At 37.0% G+C, this 22,196-nt stretch overlaps 1 pseudogene; it reads left to right on the top strand.

Annotated features, from left to right (window-relative positions):
• The first annotated feature begins 751 nt into the window (after positions 1-751).
• LOC129063211 (ribosome biogenesis protein BRX1 homolog) lies at positions 752-1,701 on the top strand (annotated as a pseudogene).
• The last annotated feature ends 20,495 nt before the right edge of the window (positions 1,702-22,196 follow it).

The raw sequence follows: 22,196 nt of genomic DNA, 5'->3' as shown, positions 1-22,196 counted from the left end.
TCGGAAGTGGCCAGCTGGGCCTTGGCTCACTCTGCTTCTGGCTGCCTACGTCTCATCTATGGCAACAAAAGAGAAATATTTTTTTTGAAATAAAGTGGACTTACATCTTATATATGTACATTAAAAATAGAAAGGCATTAATTCTACAATATGGTTTCTAAGCAAAGGTGGCCAAATATTCAACTTTGGCTGATAAATTTGTTTATTTAAATATGCTTGTAATTTGTTTCTAAATGTTTGTTTCTCCCTACTTTTTTTAAACTGCTCAGTGCTATGTACATAAAATATATGTTGAAATAAAATATTATTAGTTGTAAAAAATATGGAACAGGTATATTAAAGGTTACATATACAGGTTTTGTTATTATCAGTCAAAATAGACATTTTACAGACAATATAGATATACTATATAAAATATAATACTTCATGAAAAAATCATTATATTTCATAATGATTAAGTAATCAATTCACTAGGAGGATATAATCATTATAAAAGTATACACATCCAACAGAGTCTCAAACTATGTAAAATAGAGACCAATGGAATTGAAAGGAGAAAAGAACAAGTCAACAATCATAATTGGAGATTACAACTCCCTAGTTTCAATAAATGGCAAAATAACTAGAAGTAATATGAGTAAGAAGATGAAATATGTATTATCAATAACTTGGCCTAAGTGACATATAGAAACACCACCGGAAAGCAGTGAGGCAAGATGGGGCCACCAGAGCAAATCGCTGGGCGGAGGCTCAGTGGTTCAGATGCAGAGTGAAAAACATAACAGGCCGCCCCCTAAGCAGCGCAACATGACAGAGGAGGTGGGAGAGGAAGACAGAGGCCAACCATATCCAGGCTCATGTTTGTAATGCCAAGTGGAAAAATAGGGAACGGAGTCTTATCTCTTCTTCCAGGGTAATGAATTTCACAGCAAGACACCTAATGCAAAACTTAAGAATGTCGATGCCTCATTCTAACACAGATCTTAAATGGATCATAAAGATATTTGTGATGAATGGGGTTCGTAAAATGAAAAACTGTAATAAATGTATCTATTTTGAAGCCAAGAAGAAATAAAATCTCTATATTCAATTTCACCTCATGGACCATCTGCAAAATTACTAGTTCAAAATATTTTCATACCCTAACCCAAAGATAACTGAAAAGGCTCTCGGGCGCTTTTGTGTTTTGACCTTGCTTTTTTTGAATTGCTGCATTATGGTTTGTTAAAAGAATCCTTAATTCGGATCTTCAGCACACCACATATCATCCCAAAAGCCAATTACTGTGGACAATGTTTTTACTTTAACAATTTTGGATAATAGTTAATGGTTTCAGAACTTAGAGATCATAGAAGATGCTACTTTTGTAGAAATAGGACCTTGTTTCGTCTTAAATCTCATAAAGATTTTCCAGGGAAATTTTCGAGGAACAAAACTTATATAAAAATCCTCACTACCAGTAACCAAACATGCATTGGAGGGTCATAAGATCTATCAAAGCTGCAAAATGCAAAGAGAAACAGCAAATTAAAGCAGAGCAGACACTGTTAAAGGAAGAACCAAAGGGTATTCTTCCACATGATCCTGCTGCAGATGTTTTTGTTATAGCTGGTGAGAAAGAAACCAATAGAAATACAGTGGATAAAACCAGAGCCAAAAGTTGACTTCAAAGCATGAAAGAAAAGCAAAGAAAAAAAATGAAATAAAGGTGAATGGTGGGAACCCACAATAAATCAATGAATAACTATTTTTTCAGTTATTTTATATTTATTTTGTATTTAATATGTAATACTTTTATTATCCAGGACTATCTTATATCTAATTAGTGTGGCATTTAAAAGAAAAGAAAAATTAAAATCTTGAGGCTTCATTTGTATCTGTGTTTTTCTAGATAAAATATCACCAGAACTCAAATAAATAAATTAATTGAATAAAATAAAATACACCACCCAACAACTGTAGAATATATGTTCTTTCAAGTACTCATGGAACATTCTCCAGATTAGATCATATGCTAAGATGAAAAACAAGTCTCAATATATTTACAAGGATTCAAATCACATAAAGTATGCTCTCTGATTAGAAAGAAATTAAATTAGAATTTAAAAATAGGTTGGTTATTTGGGATATCCCAAAATATTTGGACATTAAACAAAATAATTCTGAATAATCCATGGCAACAAAGAAATTATAAGGGAATTCAGAAAATATTTTGAATTGAATAAAAGAAAGACAACGTACCAAGTTTATGGAGTATTTACAACTTTGAAATCACTGTATTGGGAAAAAAAAGAGTCTTAAAGCAACAATTGAAGGTTACAGAGTAAGCAAAATAAACACAAAGCAAGAAGAAAATTAAATAAATAATAAAAATTAAAACATAGGTTCATCATGTAGAGAGAAAAATAGAGGAAAAAGTAATAAAATCAAAATTTGGTTCTCTGAAAATAATAACAAAACTGACCAATTTTTAGGTAGAATAAACTGTAGCAATACAGAAAAAATATCAAAACACCAGAATTAAAAATTGAAGATTCACAGACAAGAAAGCAGGCCCACAGTTCTGGGGGTGGGGGTTAGCAGGTGCAGGGATCAAAAACAGAAAAAGTTCTCAGGGACACAAAAACAATGTGGTGATTTCTGGGAAAAGGGGGGTGGGTGAAGGTGGCAGAGCGTATAAGGGGGATAAATGGCAATGGAAAAAAATGCAAGAAAATAAATAAAAAGTCACTTTGGGGAAAAAAACAAAGAGATTTTCTTACTGACTATATAATTAAAATAGGAATATTGTGAAAATTGAAGAAAATAAATAACTTTGATGACATAGAGAAATTACTTGGAAAAAAGAAATGACCAAAACCAATTCAAGAAGGTAGAAAACATGAAAAAACTATATAACACATTCAGAAACAGAATTATTTATTGAAAAATTTCCCCAAAGAAAGGCATTGATGGCTTAATTAGTGAAGTAGAATAACACCTAATCACAAAGCACTTAAAAAAAAAATTGAACCTCTTCCAACTAATTCATTCTGAGGCTAGTGTTTATTACCTTGATATCATAACCAGGCAAATATATTGCAGGAATATAAATACTGTCTAATGTCCCTCATGAATGTAGATGCAAATATCCTTAATAAAATATTAACATAACTAACCTAGTAAGATATAATAGGCATTATCACTATGACCAAGTCAAATGAAAGTATGATTTAATATCTGAAATCATTTCATGTATTATACCATATTAATAAAACAAAAGACTAAAATCATATTTCAATAGATGCAGATAAAGCATTTTCAAAAACATACTTGTTGATAAACTAGCAGTAGAAGGAATTTCCTCCACCTGATAAAGGGCCTCACCTGAAAAAAACAACAGCCATCATTAAACTTAATGGCAAAAATGCTGGCTGCTTTATCTTTGACATCAGAAATAATGAGCGAGGTCGCTTTCATCACTTTAATCTAACATTTCACTGCAGATTTCTGCCAGTGAAATAAGGCAAGAAAGAGAAAGAGTAGACAGGTTAAAATCATGTGAAACTTTATTTGCAAATCATAGAATTGCATATGCAGATAATCCCAAGGAATTAAAAACAAAAGAAACAACAAACAAAAAGTAAAACCATATGCTACAACGTAGTTACAAAAGCCACATGTACGTTGAAATGCTAGTAACAGTTAATTAGGGAAAAAAAAGGAATAAAATAATTCTATCATAATGAAATCAAAAAGATAAAATGTTTAGAAATAAAATCTAACAAAATTGGCTCAAGGCTTGTAAACTGAAAATGAGAAAATATTGCTGAGAGAAATGTTTAAAGATGTAAATAACCATCAATAGGTTGAAAGATATAATACTGTCAAGATAGGAATTCTTCCCCAAAGTGACCTAAAATCCAATGTAAATCTTTTTTTCTACTTTTCATTTTTAATTTATTTTTTAATTATTCAAATACATTTGTCTCCATTTACCTGCTACCATTTTCCCCTGGCCCACCCTCCCCCACCTCCTACACTCAATCCTTCACCAACTTGGCTTCCTCCATGTGTCTTTCACACCTGTCCCTTGATCTGACCCTTCTGTTTCCTCTCCCCGCTCCCTCCCTCCTTCCTTGCTCCCATCCCCATCAGTTTCTTCTTTCTTTCAATGTTGCTGGTTATATTTTCCTTGCCTGCTTGCTTTGCAGATTAGGTTCCACCTAAAGGTGAGACCATATGGTATTTGTCTATCAACGCCTAGCTTTTTTCACTTAGCATAATGCTCTCTAGTTCCATCCATGCTGTCTCAAAGGGTAGTAGGTCTTCCTTTCTTTCTGCTGCATAGTATTTTATTGTGTAAATATACCATAGTTTTTTGATCCACTCATTTACTGATGGACATTTAGATTGCTTCCAGCACTTGACTATTGTAAATTGTGCTGCTATGAGCATTGGGGTGCATAAGTTCTTTGGAATTGGCGTTTTGGGATTCTTAGGGTATAATCCCATCAGTGGAATTGCCAGGTCAAAGGGTGGTTCCATTTTTTTTCTTTTTGAGGAAATTCCAAACTGTTTTCCACAGTGGCTGCACCAGTCTGCATTCTCACCAGTCAACAGTGTACTACAGTTTCCTTTCCTCCAAAACCTCTCCAGCACCTGTTGTTTGTTGGTCTGTTTATGATGGGCGTTCTGACTGGTATGAAGTGATATCTCATTGTGGTTTTAATTTCCATTTCTCTGATGGTTAATGATGTTGAGAATCCTTCCATATGTCTCTGGGCCCTGAGTATGTCCTCCTTGGAGAAGTGTCTGTTTAGGTCCTTTGCCCACTTTTTTGAATGGATTGTCTGTCTTCCTGGAGTGGAGTCATGTGAGTTCTTTATATATTTTGGAGATCAAACCCCTGTCTGAGGTATCATTGGCAAATATACTTTTCTATACAGTTGGTTCCCTTTTTATTTTGCTGATGTTTTCTTTAGCCGAGCAGAAGCTTCATATTTTGTGAAGTCCCATTTGTTTATTCTTTCCTTTATGTCCCCTGCTTGAGGTATCTTAGAGTTTCTTGCCTATGTTCTCCTCTAGGACTTTTATGGTGTTACAACTTATATTTAAGTCTTTTGTCCATCTTGAGTTTACTTTTGCTTATGGTGTAATTTGGTGGTCCAATTTCAATTTTTAGCATGTAGCCCTCCAGCTCTCCCAACACCATTTGGTGAAGAGGCTATTTTTACTCCATTTTATGCTTCATTAAATGTTGTTAAATATTAATTGATTATAGAAACATGGATTTCTTTCTGGGCTCTCTTTGTGTTCCATTGATCTATGTGTCTGGTCTTATCTCAGTACCAGACTGTTTCGATTACATTGGCCTTGTAATATATTTTGATGCCAGGTATTGTCATTCCCTCCTACTTTGTTTTTCTTTCTCAGAACTGCTGCAGCTATTCCAGGTAATTTATGATTCCATATAAATCTTTTCAATGTTTGTTCTATGTCTGTGAAATATGTCATTGATATTTTAATAGGGATTGCATTGAATCTATAAATTGCTTTGGGTAGTATGGACATTTTGATGATGTTAAGTCTTCCAATCCATGAGCACTGTATATGCATCCATTTATTTCAATTTTTTTGATATGGTTTGTGGTTTTTGTCTTTACTTTTGTTTATGTGATGTATTACGTTTATTGATTTGGGAATACTGAACGATCCTTGCGTTCCTGGGATGAATCCCACTTGATCTTGGTAAATGATCTTTTTAATGTATTGCTGGATGAGGTTTGCCAATACTTTCTTGAGGATTTTGGCGTTTATGTTCATCAGTGATACTGGCCTGTAGTTTTCTTTTCTGGTTGTGTCTTTATCTGCTTTTGGGATTAGGATGATGCTGGCCTCATAAAAAAAGTTTAGGAGTCTTCTCGCTTGTTGGATTTTTTGGAATAGTTTGAGAAGAAAAGAAGGTTAGCTCTTTTTTAAATGTTTCCTAAATTTCTCCTTTGTAACCTTCTGGTCTAGGGCTTTTGTGTGTTTGGAGTTTTTTGATGACTGCTTCAATTTCACCGGCTGTTATCTGTCTGTTCAGGCTTTCTGTTTCTTCTTCATTCAGTGTTGGAAGGTTATATTTTTCTAGGAATTCATCCATTTTATTGAGGTTTTCAAATTTCTTGGCATATAATTTCTCATAGTAATTTCTTACAATCTTTTGCATTTCTGTGGTATCAGTTGTTATTTCTCCTCTTTCGTTTCTGATATTATTTGAGTCCTCTGCCTTTTTTTCTTGATGAGTCTGCTTAAAGGCTTGTTGATTTTGTTTATCTTTTCGAAGAACCAGCTCCTGTATTGCTTGATCCTTTGAACTTGAACTGCTCTTTTAGTCTCTATGTCATTCAATTCTGCTTTGATCTTGATTATTTCCTTTCTTCTACTTGCTCTGGGCTTTGTTGTTGTTTCTCCAGTTCTTGAAGCTGGAGGGTTAGGTTTTTAATTTGAAATGGTTCTCTTTTTTTGGGTAGGACTGTACTGCTATGAACTTCCCTCTCAGGACTGCCTTCACTGTGTCCCATAGGTTTTGGACTGTTGTTTTTTCCTTTTCATTTTTTTCCAGAAACTTTTTGATGTCTTCTTTGATCTCATTATTGACCCATTCATTGTTTAATAGTGTACTATTCAGTCTACATGAGTTTGAATGTTTTGGAGTTTTTTCCTTCAAGTTGACTTCTAGTTTCAAGCCATTGTGGTCTGAGAAAATGCTTGTTATGATTTCAATTTTCCTGAATTTGTTGAGGCCTGTTTTGTGTCCTATCCTGTGGTCTATCTTTGAAACTGTTCCTTGTGCATTTGAAAAGAATGTGTATTTTGCTTCCTTGGGATGAAAGGTTCTGTACATGTCAGTTAATTCCATTAGATTTAATGTGTCATTCAGTTCCACAATATCCTTGTTGATGTTTTGTTTGGAAGATCTATCCGTTGTGGACAGTGATGTGTTAAAATCTCCTACTATCAGTGTGTCTATATCTTTCTTGAATTCCTCCAAGATTTTGCTTATATATTTGGGTGCTCCTATGTTCGGTGCATATAAGTTTACAATGTTTATGTCTTGTTCAATTCTTCCTTTGGGTATAAAAAAGTGTCTTTATGGGTCTCCTTTTATGGCCTTTATCTTAAAATATATTTTGTCTGATATGAGTGTTGCTACCTCTCCTTTTTTTCCCTATTTGCTTGGAATATTTTTTTTTCCATCCCTTTACTTTCAGTCTGTGTAGGTCTTTTTTTCTGAGATGGGTCTTTTGTAGGCAGCATATGTGTGAGTCATGTTTTCTTATCCACTCAGCTATCCTATGTCTTTTGATTGGGGCATTTAATCCATTTACATTTAAAGTTATTATTGATAGGTACTTATTCATTATTTCCCTTTGTACCTGTGATCCTCTCTTTCTCACTCTTCTTCTTCACCTTCTTAAAGCAGTCCCTTTAGCATATCTTACAGTGCTGGTTTGGTGGAGGTATATTCTTTTAGCTTTCTTTCTTCTGGGAAATTCCTTACTTCCTTTTCCATTTTAATTGAGAGCCTTGCTGGATACAGCAGTCTTGGTTGCAGGCCTTTGTTTTTCATGACTTGGAATACTTGCCATTCCCTTCTGCCTTGCAGTGTTTCTGTTAAGAAGTCAGCAGTTAGCCATATCGGGGCTCCCATGTATGTACTACCTCCTTCTCTCTTGCTGCCTTTAGGATTCTTTCTTTGTCTTTGATATTTGCCATCTTAATGATGATGTGTCTTGGAGTGGGCTTCATTGAGTTCCTCCTGAATGGGCCCCTCTGTTCTTCCTGGATTTGCATGACTTTTTCTCTACTGAAATTAGGGAAGCTTTCTATCATTACTTTTTTCAAACAGGTTCTCTCTCCTTGTTCCTCTTTTCCGTCTGGTGTCCCTGTTATATAGATATTATTATGTTTCAGGTTGTCATGCATTTCCCTCAATACCACTTCATTCTTTTGGAGTCTTTTTTCATTTTCTTGCTCTTTCTGGGAGCTTTTTTTCTACCTTGTCCTCCAGCTCACTGATTCAATTCTCTGTTTCATCAACCCTGCTTTTGATTCCTTCTACTGTTTTCTTCAATTTAGAAATTGTGTTCTTCATTTCCTCTTGCCTATGCTTGATAGTTTCCATGTCTTTTTCATGCTGATATAGTTTGCAACAAGTTCTTTATAGTTTCCCTGTAGTGTTTGGGTATTCTCTCTGAGCTCACTGAGCTCATTGACCCTTCCTTAGAACTGTTGTTTAGAACTCAACATCTGATAGTTTCCTTGTCTCTATTTCATTTAGTTCTCTTTGTGAAGATTCCTCCTTTCCCTTCGATTTGGTGGGGTATTTCTTTTTCTTCACATCATTTTTGAGACTCCTCCTTTTTGCTTCTGCTTCTTAAATTGATCTGTTTTGATTTCCTTACTTTGTGGTGTGAACTTCTATGGTAGGAGACCACTTTTTTTTTCCTTTGTTTCTTTTTGGATCTTCCTCTGATGATGTCAGCTGTTGACCCCATCTGACCTTAGGCAGACTTTAAGAGGTTTCTAGGAATCTACTGTCTGTGGCTGACTCCTTTAGCTATTAATCTAGGCACTCTGCCCTCAGCAGTCAGGGCAGGACAGAGTCCTTCCTGTGAGAGGGGCTATTGTGTCCTTTCATGCTGCTGCCTCTCCAGGGAGTGGTCTGTTGAGCAAGATGGCTGCTGCTTTATGGGGGAATAGTTAGCACCGGGATCTCCCAACCCCCTCTACTCCCTCAGAGCCTCCGTTGCCACACTCTTCTTAAGAGACTCTAGTCCACCCTGTATCTCCTTTAGCCAGGGATCTACTATCTATGACTGCTGCTCTGCACTCAGCACCCAGGCCTGTGCAACATCTGGCCAGGGCTGAGCCTCCTCAGGGCAGGGCTATTGTATCTTTTCCTGCTGCTGCTGCTCAGGAGAGTGGTTTGCCTGAGCAAGATGGCAGCTGTGGAATGTGGGGTGAGTCAGCACCAGGACCCTGCTTTCCACTTTCTCAGTTCCTTCCCCAAAGCCTCCCTTTCCAGTCTCTCCTCATCCAGCTCCAGCTTATTCCGCCCCTGTCTCCACCTGAACCCAGGGTAAGTGGCTGTCACTGCAAACTTTTGCATTGGCCCTTTAAGTGGCTTGTTGCATCTCCAGCCACCTGTATCTGCCAAAGAGCACCCTGCTGCATTTCATAGCTTAATGCTTTCTGTGTGTTTTTTTTTGGCTGTGGTGCTGTAGACTGGAGATTCCCACTTATGGTTTCGACCCCACTCTTCTCAGGGAGATCCAACTGGCCATTTCAATATTCTTCTGGTGCTGACACCCGTGGGTGCCCGCCCCACTTTCTCGAGCCACACTGCACTCCTTACCAGTTAGGTTGTGCCAAAGCCGGTTCCTCTTTCTTTCTGAGGTTTTAAGGCTCCTCTCTCACTATTGTTCAGTTGTTTTCCAGGTGGTTTCTCCACAATTTAGTTTTAATTTCAGGTTTTTTCTGGGAGGAGATCAGTGTGGCTTCCACTCACTCCTTATAAAAATGTCAATAGGCTTTTATTTTTAATAGAATTGATGAACTGATCCTAAAGGCAGATGGAAATGCAAAGAACCTTAAAAAACAACAAGAAATTTGAAAAAGAACAAAGTTAAAGTCTTAACTTTCTTATTTCATAATCACTCTAAAACCAGAATTATCAAACAGTTAGATATTGGGGCAAGGCTTTTCAAATAAACAATGAAACAAAATTGAGAGTCCATAAATAAATTTTTATATTTATATTAAACTAATTTTTGATGAATATGCCAAAACAATTCAAAGGGGAAAGGACAGACTTTTCTACCAAATGGTACTGGGAAATAAAAGAAAAGAAAGACTGAGGCTCTTAACCTCACAACGTATATAAAAATTAATTCAAAAGAGATTGTAAGTCAAAAATAGTAATGTTAAAACTATAAAACTTCTGGAACTAAAGAGAAAACTTCTGGAAAGAAAGCTGGAGCTTTTCTTCTATATTTCATTCTAGAAGTTTTATAGTTCTATATTTGGTAAGTGACATGTATCTGAGGATATACATTCAGAACATTTATAGGTTAATAGTAAGAAAACAACACAAATATTAAAATGGGTAAAATAGTTCATTAGACATTTTATCAAGAAGATATACAAATGATTAATAGCATAAGAAAGGTGCTCAACATAATTAGTGGTTATGGAAATACAAATTAAGACTTCTTTGAAATATTATTTCACTCTTACTAGAGTGGCTACAATGAAATGGCAGACAGTATTATGTATTGGCTATCATGTGGGGAAATTAGAACTCTCATGCATTTCTGAAAAGAATATAAAATGGTGAAGTCATTTTTCAAAACATTCTGACAGTTTCTCAAAAAGTCAACAGAAATTTACCACACAACATACCAATTCCATTTCTAGGATCAAAGAAAATCAGAACATATAAACACATAAAGACATGCAGGCAAATATTCATAGCATTTTTTTGCAATAACAAAAAAACAAAACAAAACAAACAAACAAACAGAAAAACCCTTCTCAGTCAAAACTGATAAATGGAAAACAAAATGTGGTTTATCCTCATAATGGAATAATATTCAGCAGTGGAAAGGATCTAACTACCGATACATGCTGCAATATGGATGAATCGAAACACATTATACTAAGTGAAAAGAGCAAGACTTATAAGACTACATATTATAAGGTTCAGTGCATATCAAATGTCCACTAAAGGCAAATTATGCTGCTAGAAACAGATTATTGATTGTATTGAGTGAGATGTGGGAGTAGGGATTAACTGAAAATTAGCCAAGGCGACTTTTTGAAGAGTTAGACTGTTCTTAAACTGGATTATGGTAACTGCACAATTCTATAAATTTAGTAAGAAAATATTGATTGTATACTCAAAATATGTGAACTTAAAAATATGTAAATTATTAAGCATCTTGTAAAACAAAAAGTTCTGGGGAACTGTAGTATAAGAAAGATTGGAGAAAATATGGGAGTATGTGGTGAGGCCAGCTGAACAAAGGGGAGAACTGAGCATTAGTTGACAAAACTGTGAGATTCTTATTACTGATACTATTTTTGAACCCAGTATCAACATCATACATACATATATAATTTTCAAAATCATGGCATTGTTTTGGAACAAGGCTGCTATGGTATGTTTTCTTTCCTTCTAAAATTCATATGTTGAAATCCAAACCCCTAAGGTGATGGTATTTGGAGATGGGGTCTTTGGGAGGCGATTTTAGTGCCCTTATAAAAGGTCTGAGGGAGCTCCCTTGTGTCTTCTGCCACATGCAGTTACTACTAGCAAATGCCTTCTATGGACCAGAAAGCATGAACTCGCTAGATATGGAACTTGCTGGTGTTTTGATCTTGTAATCCCCAACTCCCAGAACCGCTAGAAATATAAATTTTGACTTTTTACAAGCCCACAGTCTGTTACACTTTGTAATAGCAGCCCAAAGGGACTGGGACAAAAGACTACAGGTGGGCAAAACTCCTTTTCCACCTGAGTCTACAGGTTACAATTGTTATTTTTCATTTGGATAGAATCATCACTTCTTTCCAAAATTACAAAATTGATGTATTACTTGACTTAACTTCTCTTTTCTCACTCACATCAAGAAAACAAAAACTTAAAACCCAGTATGTTTTTTTTATAACTCTTGCTTCCTCTGCCTTTGTTGTCCTTAGTCTAGTTGCTAGGCACCAAGCACCTCTTATATTTTATAACAACAACCTTGTAGTCTTCTGGCCTCTAGTTATTTTTCCATTTTAACACATTCTCCACTCTATAGCTGGAGCGATCTGTCTAAAATGCTAATCTGCTTACACTTCTCACATGTAAACCCCGTTAATGGCTTCCAGTTTAATGACTATACATTCTAATTGTCTTAACATGACTGCACTGCTGTATGACTACTTGTGTTACAGGGGGTATCTTTTCTGTATTGTTCCAATTTTAGTATATGTGCTGCCCAAGCGAGCACGGAGGTATCTGGCCAGATCACTGGGCAAAGGGAAGGGACCCCCCCCAGGCAGGTTGGGAAGCGCCAGACATGGTGGGGATGCCACATCTAGCGTGTGTGACAGATTTCCATACCCACAGATAAAAAGGTAAACAAACCAGGACCCCTGCACGTGACACTGGAAGCTGTGTGTGTGGCTAGAAAACACTCTCCCCTTCCAGATCATGGTAACAAGAGGCAGGTCAGAGATGCTGTGCAGGATGACTATTGTAATGGACTCTGGCTTGAGTGGACTGGAAAGCTGAACGCTTCTACAGTGCCCAGGGTTTTGGGCCCAGACTTTTAAAGGGAGGACATGTAGAAATCTGTAGCTTTTTTCTTGCTTGTGCTGGCCCAGGCAAGAGACAGCTGGCAGAGACAGAGTCCCTCGCTGGGCTACCCACTTTGCTGGCGGTGGCCCACAGGACACTGTGGCCCTGAGCCACATGGCATGGCCCGTGGACCACACCTCTCCTCAGTGCACAGTCGCTTGGGCAGAACGCTCGCTGGCCCTGGGGGCACAAGCAGCCTTGAATGCCCATGGACCCCAAGGAAGGAGCCCCTGCTCGACCAGCTGAGGGGATCTCGCAGCAGGCTGTGGGTGCCAGGAGAGGGAAAAAGGTGTGGTGAGGCGATGGCAATGCTGGCACCGCAAGTGCGCATTACAGGGAGGACAAAGCCTAAAGCTAAAGAGCTCGAGGCCCATTTGTGAAACTGCCTTGAGTCCCAGAGAACAGATAAGAATAGAGCAGGGTGTCTGGACACTGACTGCAGGTCTGGGGGTGGCTAGATTCTGGTTGTGTTTTGCAGAAGAGATTGACCTGGAGCCGGGAAGCCCCCAACTCCTCCCAAATTGGTCAATCTTTTAATAAACACTTTTTTCCTTCCTCACCAATCTCTGCCTTATGCCTGTGTATGACAGCAGGCAGCCAAATGCCACTTTGTTAGGTAACATTTGCATCATGTTCCACCTCATGTCTTCATGCCAGCTGGCTGAAATCAGATGTGTCACAATCTTGCTTGCTCCAGGTCTTTATACATTATTTTCTCCATGTGAAAAATCCACTTCCTTAACCCATTCAACATTTTCTCCCCTATTCCAGCTGACTTTACCTAGTTAGTTCCCAGTCATTCTTTTGGACTTATCATAGATATAATGTTTTCTAGAAATCCTTTCTTGAAGCCCTTCAGAATAAAAATCTTTTGCTATTCACTTCCATTGTATTATTAACTGCTGGGGCAATCAGACCTCCAAAGCACTGTACAAGGCAAACTTTCAATAATTATTTAATGGATAAATGAATAAATGAGTGAACTTTGAATATAGTTTGAATATTTCAGTTGAGCAAAATTTAACATTAAGCCCTGTGAAGCTTGGCATATTGGTTAAAGTATAGGCACATTTCCCTACTCTGGCCAACTTTCTATGATTAAAGCCATAAATTAAAGAAGCAACTAGCTAATGCTTTTCAGCATTCAGTCACCTCCCCCAAGTAATTGTCTAATTTTCTTCTCAAATAAATTTTCTTCTTCCACACTCCCTCTGGTAATAGACTGAGTAAATACATGAACCTTGAACTGAATTCTATAGGACATTTAGACTCTTTTAATATGGAAAACCACTTTTAAGTTTAGAAACTTACATTCTTACTTCATTAGTATTAATATCTCTGTACCCGTGAGTGAAATAACTATCACAACCTAATTTTGTCATTGGTAGATTAAATAGTTGTCTTAATGTTACCTATTAATAATTTACATTAGTATTATAGAGAACTAGGAATTTGTATGGAGTATATTCTTCATTGCTAATAAATATGTTCTGAAGGGTAAGTCATCAAATGAATTTTTAAGCCCAGGAATTATTTATTAGCTTAATATGTTCTACTTTTCATAACTAAGGTATTTAAGAGCTCAGGAATGACTATATATAGAAAGGTATTAGAATGAGTCCTGACTAATGAACTCTTCTATGTGCAAAAAATAGATTTCATTATAATTACATAGCAAATAAATCGTATATGTTAATATAAAATATGTATGTCATTAAAATCTGAGAATCACATGTATTTCTACTAGTAGTGACTAAATAGTGCATTGTACTAGAGCAGATTTTTCCATTAAAAAACTTTATTGTTTTGTTTATTTATATAACAAGAGTACTTTTCTCTAGCAAAAACGAATAATGCTGAAAGGCCACACTAATAGTTTTATTAAGATCAAGAAGAGAAACATAACACTTTTATGTATTCTATTTTTATGATATATGTATATATGTGTACATTTGCATATGTATATATCTATATAATATAAGCATATATGCTTATCAGTGAAAACAATGCAAAAGTAATCTTAAATATTAATTTAAGCTTGGAACATACAAGTAAATAGAGGTATACTCTGCTGACTTTAATAGATGTTAGTGAGAAATTGATGGTAAAGATAACTGTTAAGAGTTGAATTATGCTTTCTCAAAATGCACATATTTGAAGTCTTAGCCCCTAGTACCTCAGAATAAGATCTTATTTGGAAATAAGGTAATTGCAGATGTAACTGGTTAAGATGAGTTCACTTTGGAGTAGGGTGGCCCCTTAATCAGTATGACAGATGTCCTCATACACACAAAAATATTATATGAAGAAAAAAGAGACAAAAAAAAAAAGACGACGTGAGGACACACTGAAAGTGCCATGTGCATGCCAGGAATGACAAAGACTGCCGGAAGACCACTGGAAGCTAGGAGAGAATGACAGAACAGATTTTGCTTTGCAATCCCCAGAATGGAGCAATCCTGCCAATGTATTAATTTCAGACTTCTGTGAGAGAATAAATTTCTGTTGTTTAAGCTAACTGATTTGTGGTACATTTTACAGCAGCCTGAGCAAACGAACACAAGATCTTAATATTATGCTGTTTTATATGAATTATAACAGGCTGATGAAGACTTAGCTGACTTGAGCTCTAAGTTCATTAGTCAAAGGTGCATTAACTCAAGGATAACCAGTGTGCCATTAGCTTGACCAACATGCATGCACTGCTGTGAGGTGCACATCAATCTTCCGTATGTAAGTCAATTAGAATGGCCATCTGTCTTAGCTCTCTCTCTTCAAATTATGTGGTTTTCTTTTTTGCCTTTTAGTATGCTTGTCATTTTTCTTGAAAGCAGTAAATGGTGTAATTGGTAGCAGAAACTGCTTAAATAGGCCTTTAGTAATGTGGTGGTAAGGCGTGGGGAAAGCATCATGTAGTCCTATGATTAGGTTTCAGAATTTTAGCAAACCTGTGCCTTTGGACTGTGAACTTCACAAGTGTTGCTCAGTTTTTTCCTTACCTGGGACAGGAAGACCCATATGGGCTGAAGATGGTATTTTCTTTCTCCCACATGGAAGGCTAGAATGGGCTGGATTTTGGTATTTCCCTTCTTGCAGGTGTATTAAGATCTCATACAATGCCAGCAACAAGTTAGCTCTGATTAACTAGTTTTTCCTAAAGGCAACCCCTGTTAAGAAGAATAATGCTTTAGCCTGTTTCACAGTGGCTTCTCTGTCCTGCTTTCCATTGGAAGTATTGGGATCTTTTTTTTGCGGGGGTGTGATATTTTCTGTGAGAACCTGAACAAGTTCTTGGAAGTAAATCTCACAATATTGTAGGAGCTCATCCATGACTGTTCCCAGGAGGTTTTAACTCATGTTTTCCACCCTGAGACTCCAAAAATTCATAAATTACAATACAGGTTTTCCTGGGCTGGCACTGTTTTCCGTGGAAGTTTATGTTTATTTCCAGTAAGCAGCAATTCCTTCTATTCTCCGGAATCTCTCCAGTCCTTGGGGCAGTTTTTTGTCCTGTGTCCTCTCTTCTCTTAAGAATCTAAGAAGAGCTGTTGATTTTTTCTTCTTTTCTACTTTTTATTAGGAGTTTTGACTTCCAAACTTCTTATATGTAGAACTAGAAACCAGAAGTCCATTTGTTTGGTTTTTGAATACTTCTCAGTTTCTTATAAAATGAAAGACCTGTTTATTTTTTATTTTGCTTTATTTTGTATTTTATAATTATGGATGGTATAGAAAAATCACACTTTTTAATATTTAGATTTGTAACTTTGTATACAGAATATGCTTCAGCTGCATAAAAATTAATTACAAATATTTTTAAAATTATTTTTGCTAAAAATTATCAAACATTTATTAGCATATAAGTCATAATTCTATAATTATTTCTAGTTATCTGTTGCATGTGGCACCTGGGGGGAGTGCCGCCGCGGGTTGCCACTTGTCCCTGGTCCAGGTAACAACTGCTGCGTCAGGGACAGAGCTCTTCGCAAGGAACGTGGTGCTCTGGGATCTGAGGGTTACTGTCCGGGGCCAGCTGAGATGGGACCGGGAACTCTGAATCTCACAGAGCCCGTCCTGGGGGTGTCATGGATGGGAGGAATAAACACGAGTCCTCACAAACACTTCTCTGTTTGCCAGGAGAGGGGATGTGGCACATCCCCCTAGTGGGGAAGGCCCAGAGTCCCTTTGTTCAAAGGCTTTTATTGAAAAGGTTATCAGTGGGGCTAAGTAACAGGAATGCACAGGTGATCTCATTACATCAGTATGTTAATGTTTACAGAGAATAGATGATGTTTTGAAGAAAACAAATGGCAGGAACACACCGATTTACATGGGTCTGAGAGGAGACTAGTAAACATGAGAGCTCAAACATGAGAAGGTCAAAGGGTTTAAGGTTAGGGTCTGTGAACAAAGTAAATTTCCTTCCCAACATGAGCTGGCTATAGCTTCTGAAGGAAAAGCAAAGCACACTTTAAAGAATTTACTTTTAGGCCTGATTTCCCTAGCAACCTCCAGATCTGTCCAGGATTGTCTCAGGTATTGTTTTGAGCCTGAGCCAAGTATGGGGAGGGAGCCGCCAAGAGCCAGAGACTTCTTTCTGGAAAAATGAGGACTCCAGCCATACCCAAGCTGAGCCAAGAGATGCAAGCCAAGCCATTTTGCCCTTTCTCCATGTCCCCCAATTTCTTGTCTGCTTCCCATACTATGATGTCTGGCTTAGGTTGTTATCTCTGCATTAGAGAAACTTACTCATCATCAACAAGCGACCATCACAGGGCCAAGCAGAGAAGCAGGAGCTACGCCTCTACCGGGGGAGACAGGTTATGTCTCCTCAGGGGCCTGTTTTCCCAAGGCCTCCCTGATTATTTCCAGCCTTGGGTCCCTCCCACCTGTCAGCGGGGTTACAGTTCCTGAAACCAGACAGGGAATTTCCCCACACTTATCAACTTGTGCCCAATTTGTAGGAGATGCTTCTAGTTATTTAAACATCTTTCTCGTCTTTAAAAATAACAATGAAAATGAAAATATTTGAGCAAAATACAGTCAAAATTGTAAATCAAAATACAATAAAAATAAAGTGACAGTGTATGGAATTGTGTGTTTTCACTAGAATTTGTTAAAAAATGAAATCATAATGGATATATTTCCCTGTTTTTCTTTTTATTTTTCAATACTTAAAACCAGAATACAATATTATAGTTATTTAATAAATAAAATGTTAATAATGGAAATAGACATTGAATTAATACATTAAGACAGGCTTTAAATTAGTAGTATTTATAATCTCATCTGTTCCCAAATACTTATGTAATATACCATCTTTTACATATCTTCTTAATATACTATAATTTCTTATGGTTCAAAAATTTGGAAAGAAAGTGTCAATATTTCAAATTCTTTACTAATATTACTGATGAGAATATAAAATGTATCTTTTTATTTAATTTGAGGATCACAACTTTGTGAAGGAGAAACAAGCACAGGGAAATTATGACTTACCTAATTTTCAAACATAGAAGGGCAAAGGTTAGACTGGAATTGAGATTTCCTAATACCAACTCTATCCTCAGTTTATGCCACATTTCATCTTCATAGACAGAAGTGTCCTTGGTGGCAGAATCAGAAGCAGAACAAAGGCAAATATATCTAGTGGTTTCATCATAACACAAACATTGCCTATGTAGCTCTGAATAGCTGTTAACGTGCAGGGTAGCAGTACACACGACTATTATCAAGCAATAGCAGGGAGATTTTAATTAAAATGCATATAAATTAAAAATCATGCAAGAAAATACAGCACATTCCAGCTGTATAACATTATTTATTTCTTTCCAGATCATATTGCCATGCCTTTTTTTAAATTTAGTAAACTGCTTTCATATTGGTGTATCTTAAAATAATGAAAATTACTATATACTACAGCATAAGTAAGCTATTAATAGATTCACAGAGATGTTTCTAGGATCTTATTACCAAGATGATCAGAGCTGTTCTGGGATGCCTTTGGAAGTATTAGGGATGCCTTTTGTGAAATATCACTTCCTTGTAGAAACTTTTCTTGATCCCCATTCATGAAGTTAATTTACAATCCCCTCCTGCCCCAAACCACCACAACACTTTGAAGATGTTTTTCTTAGAACTTCTGAATTTGTAGGGGGACACATCTCTCTTCCAAATCACATCCTTACTTCATTCAACTTCAAAGTAGGTAAGAGTAAGTCTTTAAATTATGCAAGTACCGTAGTCAGTTTTGCCTTTCAAATGGTCTCTTGTATGACTTTTTTTATATTTATTTTTTTTTTACCAGAAGCTGTAGAAAGGAGGTTTCAAGCTGCTCCAGCTAATAAGTCTTTCTCTTTCTTTCTCAGTCCCTTGCTTTTCTGTCTCATTGTCTCATAGGCACTTCTTTCCCTGAGACATAATAAGTACAGAAGACAGGGTCTGTGTACATCCTTCTGTCCTAATGTTCCAGGGCAGGGATTGAAATTCACCACTGTACAAAGAAAGCAAAGCTTCCTGGCTCTCTTGTGTTTGCCTTTTCTTTCTACAAAGAATGTTGTTCCTGGGCAGACATTTTCTTATGATTATTATTATGAAATATAAAGGGCTGAAGTCCAATTGTATGTGTTTTTTAAAGTTAGCAAAAAAACTATTTGGCTTGCTTTTCTCTTGGGCCTAGTATGATCACTATTCTCATGAAGAAATAGTCTGTGTGTTCTAATAGCAGTCACCATGAGTCCATTTTTGAGATTTTAAACAAAAAGATATGAGTCAATACAACTGAAATAGAAACTGTTTTCTTTTTTCTTAATCCTCACTTGAGGATATGCGTTATTTATTTTACAGAGAGAGGAAATAGGGGGGGAGAGAGGTCATTTGCTACCCATATGTGCCCCTACTGGGGATCAAACCTGCAACCTGGGTATGTGCCCTCACCAGGAATCAAATCTGCAACATTTTTGTCCACAAAATGGCACTCCAACTAGCTATGCCACAAAGCCAGGGTTTGTTTTGTTTTTGTGTATGTGTGTGTGTGTGCGTTTGTACACACATATATACACACACATTCACACACCTACATATATGCATATATACACATGTATATACTATGCATGTGTGTGTGTATATATATGCTGTGTGTGTGTAAATGTGTAGCTTATAAATAATAGGATTTACGGTTTTAGAAATCTGTGCTTCAGGCTCCAATGCTTTTTCACACCCTAAACAATCTCATTGTGAGTCATTATTTTTTTTTTAAATTTTATTTTAATGTATTTTTTCAAGTATATTTGTCTCTACCTACTCCCAACCACTTTTCTTTGCCCCCTCCCTCCCTCCCTCCCTCAGCTCTTCCCCTTTGGTTTTGTCCATGAGTCCTTGCTATATGTTCCTTGACTTTCCCCTTCCCTTCCTTTTCCCTGCCCCCCCTCCCTCCTTCCCGCTTGTCTCTGTTGATTGCTTTCCCTTTCAGTGTTGCTGGTCTTATTTTCCTTGCATCTTTGTATTGTTGGTTAGGTTCTGCTTATAGGTGAGATCATATGGTATTTGTCTTTTGCCCCTGGCTTATTTCGCTTAGCATAATGCTCTCCAGTTCCATCCATGCTGTCACGAAGTGTAGTAGTTCTTTTTTTCTTTCTGCTGCATAGTATTCCATTGTGTATATGTACCATCACTTTTTGATCCAATCATCTACAGATGGGCATTTAGGTTGCTTCCAACACTTCGCTCTTGTAAATTGTGCTGCTATGAACATTGGGGGACATAGGTTCTTTTGTATAGGTGTTTTGGTATCCATAGGGTATTGTCCCAGCAAGGGAATCACTGGATCAAAAGGCAGTTCAATTTTCAGCTTTGTGAGGAAATTCCACACTGCTTTCCCCAATGGCTGCACCAGTCTGCATTCCACCAACAGTGTACTAGGGTTTCATTTTCTCCACAGCCTCGCCAGCACCTGTTGTTTGTTGATCTGTTTATGATGGCCATTCTGACCAGTGTGAGGTGGTACCCCATGGTGGTTTTGATCTGCATTTCTCTGATGGCTAGTGATGCTGAGCATCCTTTCAAATGCCTCTGGACCCTCTGTATCTCCTCCTTGGCAAAGTGCCTGCCCAGGTCCTTTGCCCATTTTTTGATTGGATTGTTTGTCTTCTTGGAGTGGAGTCGAGTGAGTTCTTTATATATCTTGGAGATCAAACATCTATCTGATGTATCATTAGTAAATATATTTTCCCATGTGGTTGGCTCCCTTTTCATTTTGCTGATGTTTTTTTTTAACCGTGCAGAAGCTTCTTATTTTGATGAGGTCCCACTTGTTTATTCTTTCCTTTATGTCCCTTGCTTTAGGAGACATATCAGTGAAAAAATTGCTGCGTGGGATATCTGAGAGTTTCCTGCCAATGTTCTCCTCTAGGACTTGTATGGTGTTGTGACTTATATTTAAGTCTTTGAACCATCTTGAGTTTATTTTTGTGTATGGTGTCAGCTGATGATCCAATTTCCATTTTTTGCATGTAGCCATCCAGCTCTCCCAACACCATTTGTTGAAGAGGCTATTAGTGCTCCATTTTATGCTTCAGCCCCCTTTGTCAAATATTAGATGCCCATAGAGACCTGGGCTTATTTCCGGGCTTTCTATTCTGTTCCACTGGTCTATGGATCTGTTCTTGTGCCAGTACCAGACTGTTTTGAGTATAGTGGCTTAATAGTACAGTTTGATGCCTGGTATTGTGATCCCTCCTATTTTGTTTTTCTTTCTCAAAATTGCTGAGGCTACTCGGGGTCATTTATGGTTCCATATAAACTTTTGAAATGTCTGTTCTATTTCTGTGAAATATGTCATTGGTACCTTAATAGGGATTGCGTTGAATCTATAAATTGCTTTGGGTAGTATGGACATTTTGAGGATATTAATTCTTCCAATTCATGAGCACGGTATATGCTTCCATTTATTTGTGTCTTCCTTTATTTCTTTCTTCAGTGTTGTACAGTTTTCTGCGTACAGGTCTTTTAAGTCCTTGGTTAAATTTATGCCTAGGTACTTTATTTTTCTTCTTGCTATGTCATATGGTATTATTTTTCTGATTTCTTCTTCTTCTATTTTATTGCTGGTGTACAAAAATGCCTTTGATTTCTGAATATTGACTTTGATCCTGCTGTTTTGCCAAAATCATTTATTAGGTTGAGGAGTTTTTTGCTAGAGTCTACAGAGTTCTTTATGTACACTATCGTGTCATCTGCAAACAATGATAGTTTTACTTCCTCCTTTCCTATTTGGATGCCTTTTATCTCTTTCTCTTGTCTGATTGCTGTGGCTACGACTTCCAAAACGATGTTGAAAAGAAGCGGTTAGAGCGGACATCCTTGTCGTGTTCCCGATCTTAGTGGGAAAGCTTTCAGTTTTTGCCTGTTGAATATGATATTGGCTGTAGGTTTTTCATATATGGCCTTTATTACATTGAGGAATGCCCCATTTATTCCCATTTTGCTGAGTGCTTTGATCATAAACGGGTGCTGTACCTTATCGAATGCTTTTTCTGCATCTATCGAGATGATCATGTGGTTTTTGTCTTTTCTTTTATTTATGTGCTGTATCACGTTTACTGATATGCGTATATTGAACCATCCCTGCATGCCTGGGATGAATATCACTTGATTGTGGTGGATAATCTTTCGAATGTATTGCTGGATGCGGTTTGCCAAATATTTTGTTGAGGATTTTAGCATCTATGCTCATCAGAGAAATTGGCCTGTAGTTTTCCTTCTTTGTAGGGTCTTTATCTAGTTTTGGGATTAGGGTGATGCTGGCCTCATAGAAAGAGTC

The sequence above is a fragment of the Pteronotus mesoamericanus genome, unplaced genomic scaffold (assembly GCF_021234165.1).
Source record: "Pteronotus mesoamericanus isolate MK-2021 breed Mesoamerican mustached bat unplaced genomic scaffold, CSHL_Meso_final scaffold_85, whole genome shotgun sequence".
Taxonomy (NCBI): domain Eukaryota; kingdom Metazoa; phylum Chordata; class Mammalia; order Chiroptera; family Mormoopidae; genus Pteronotus; species Pteronotus mesoamericanus.
This window is presented reverse-complemented; position numbering and strand designations above follow the sequence as displayed.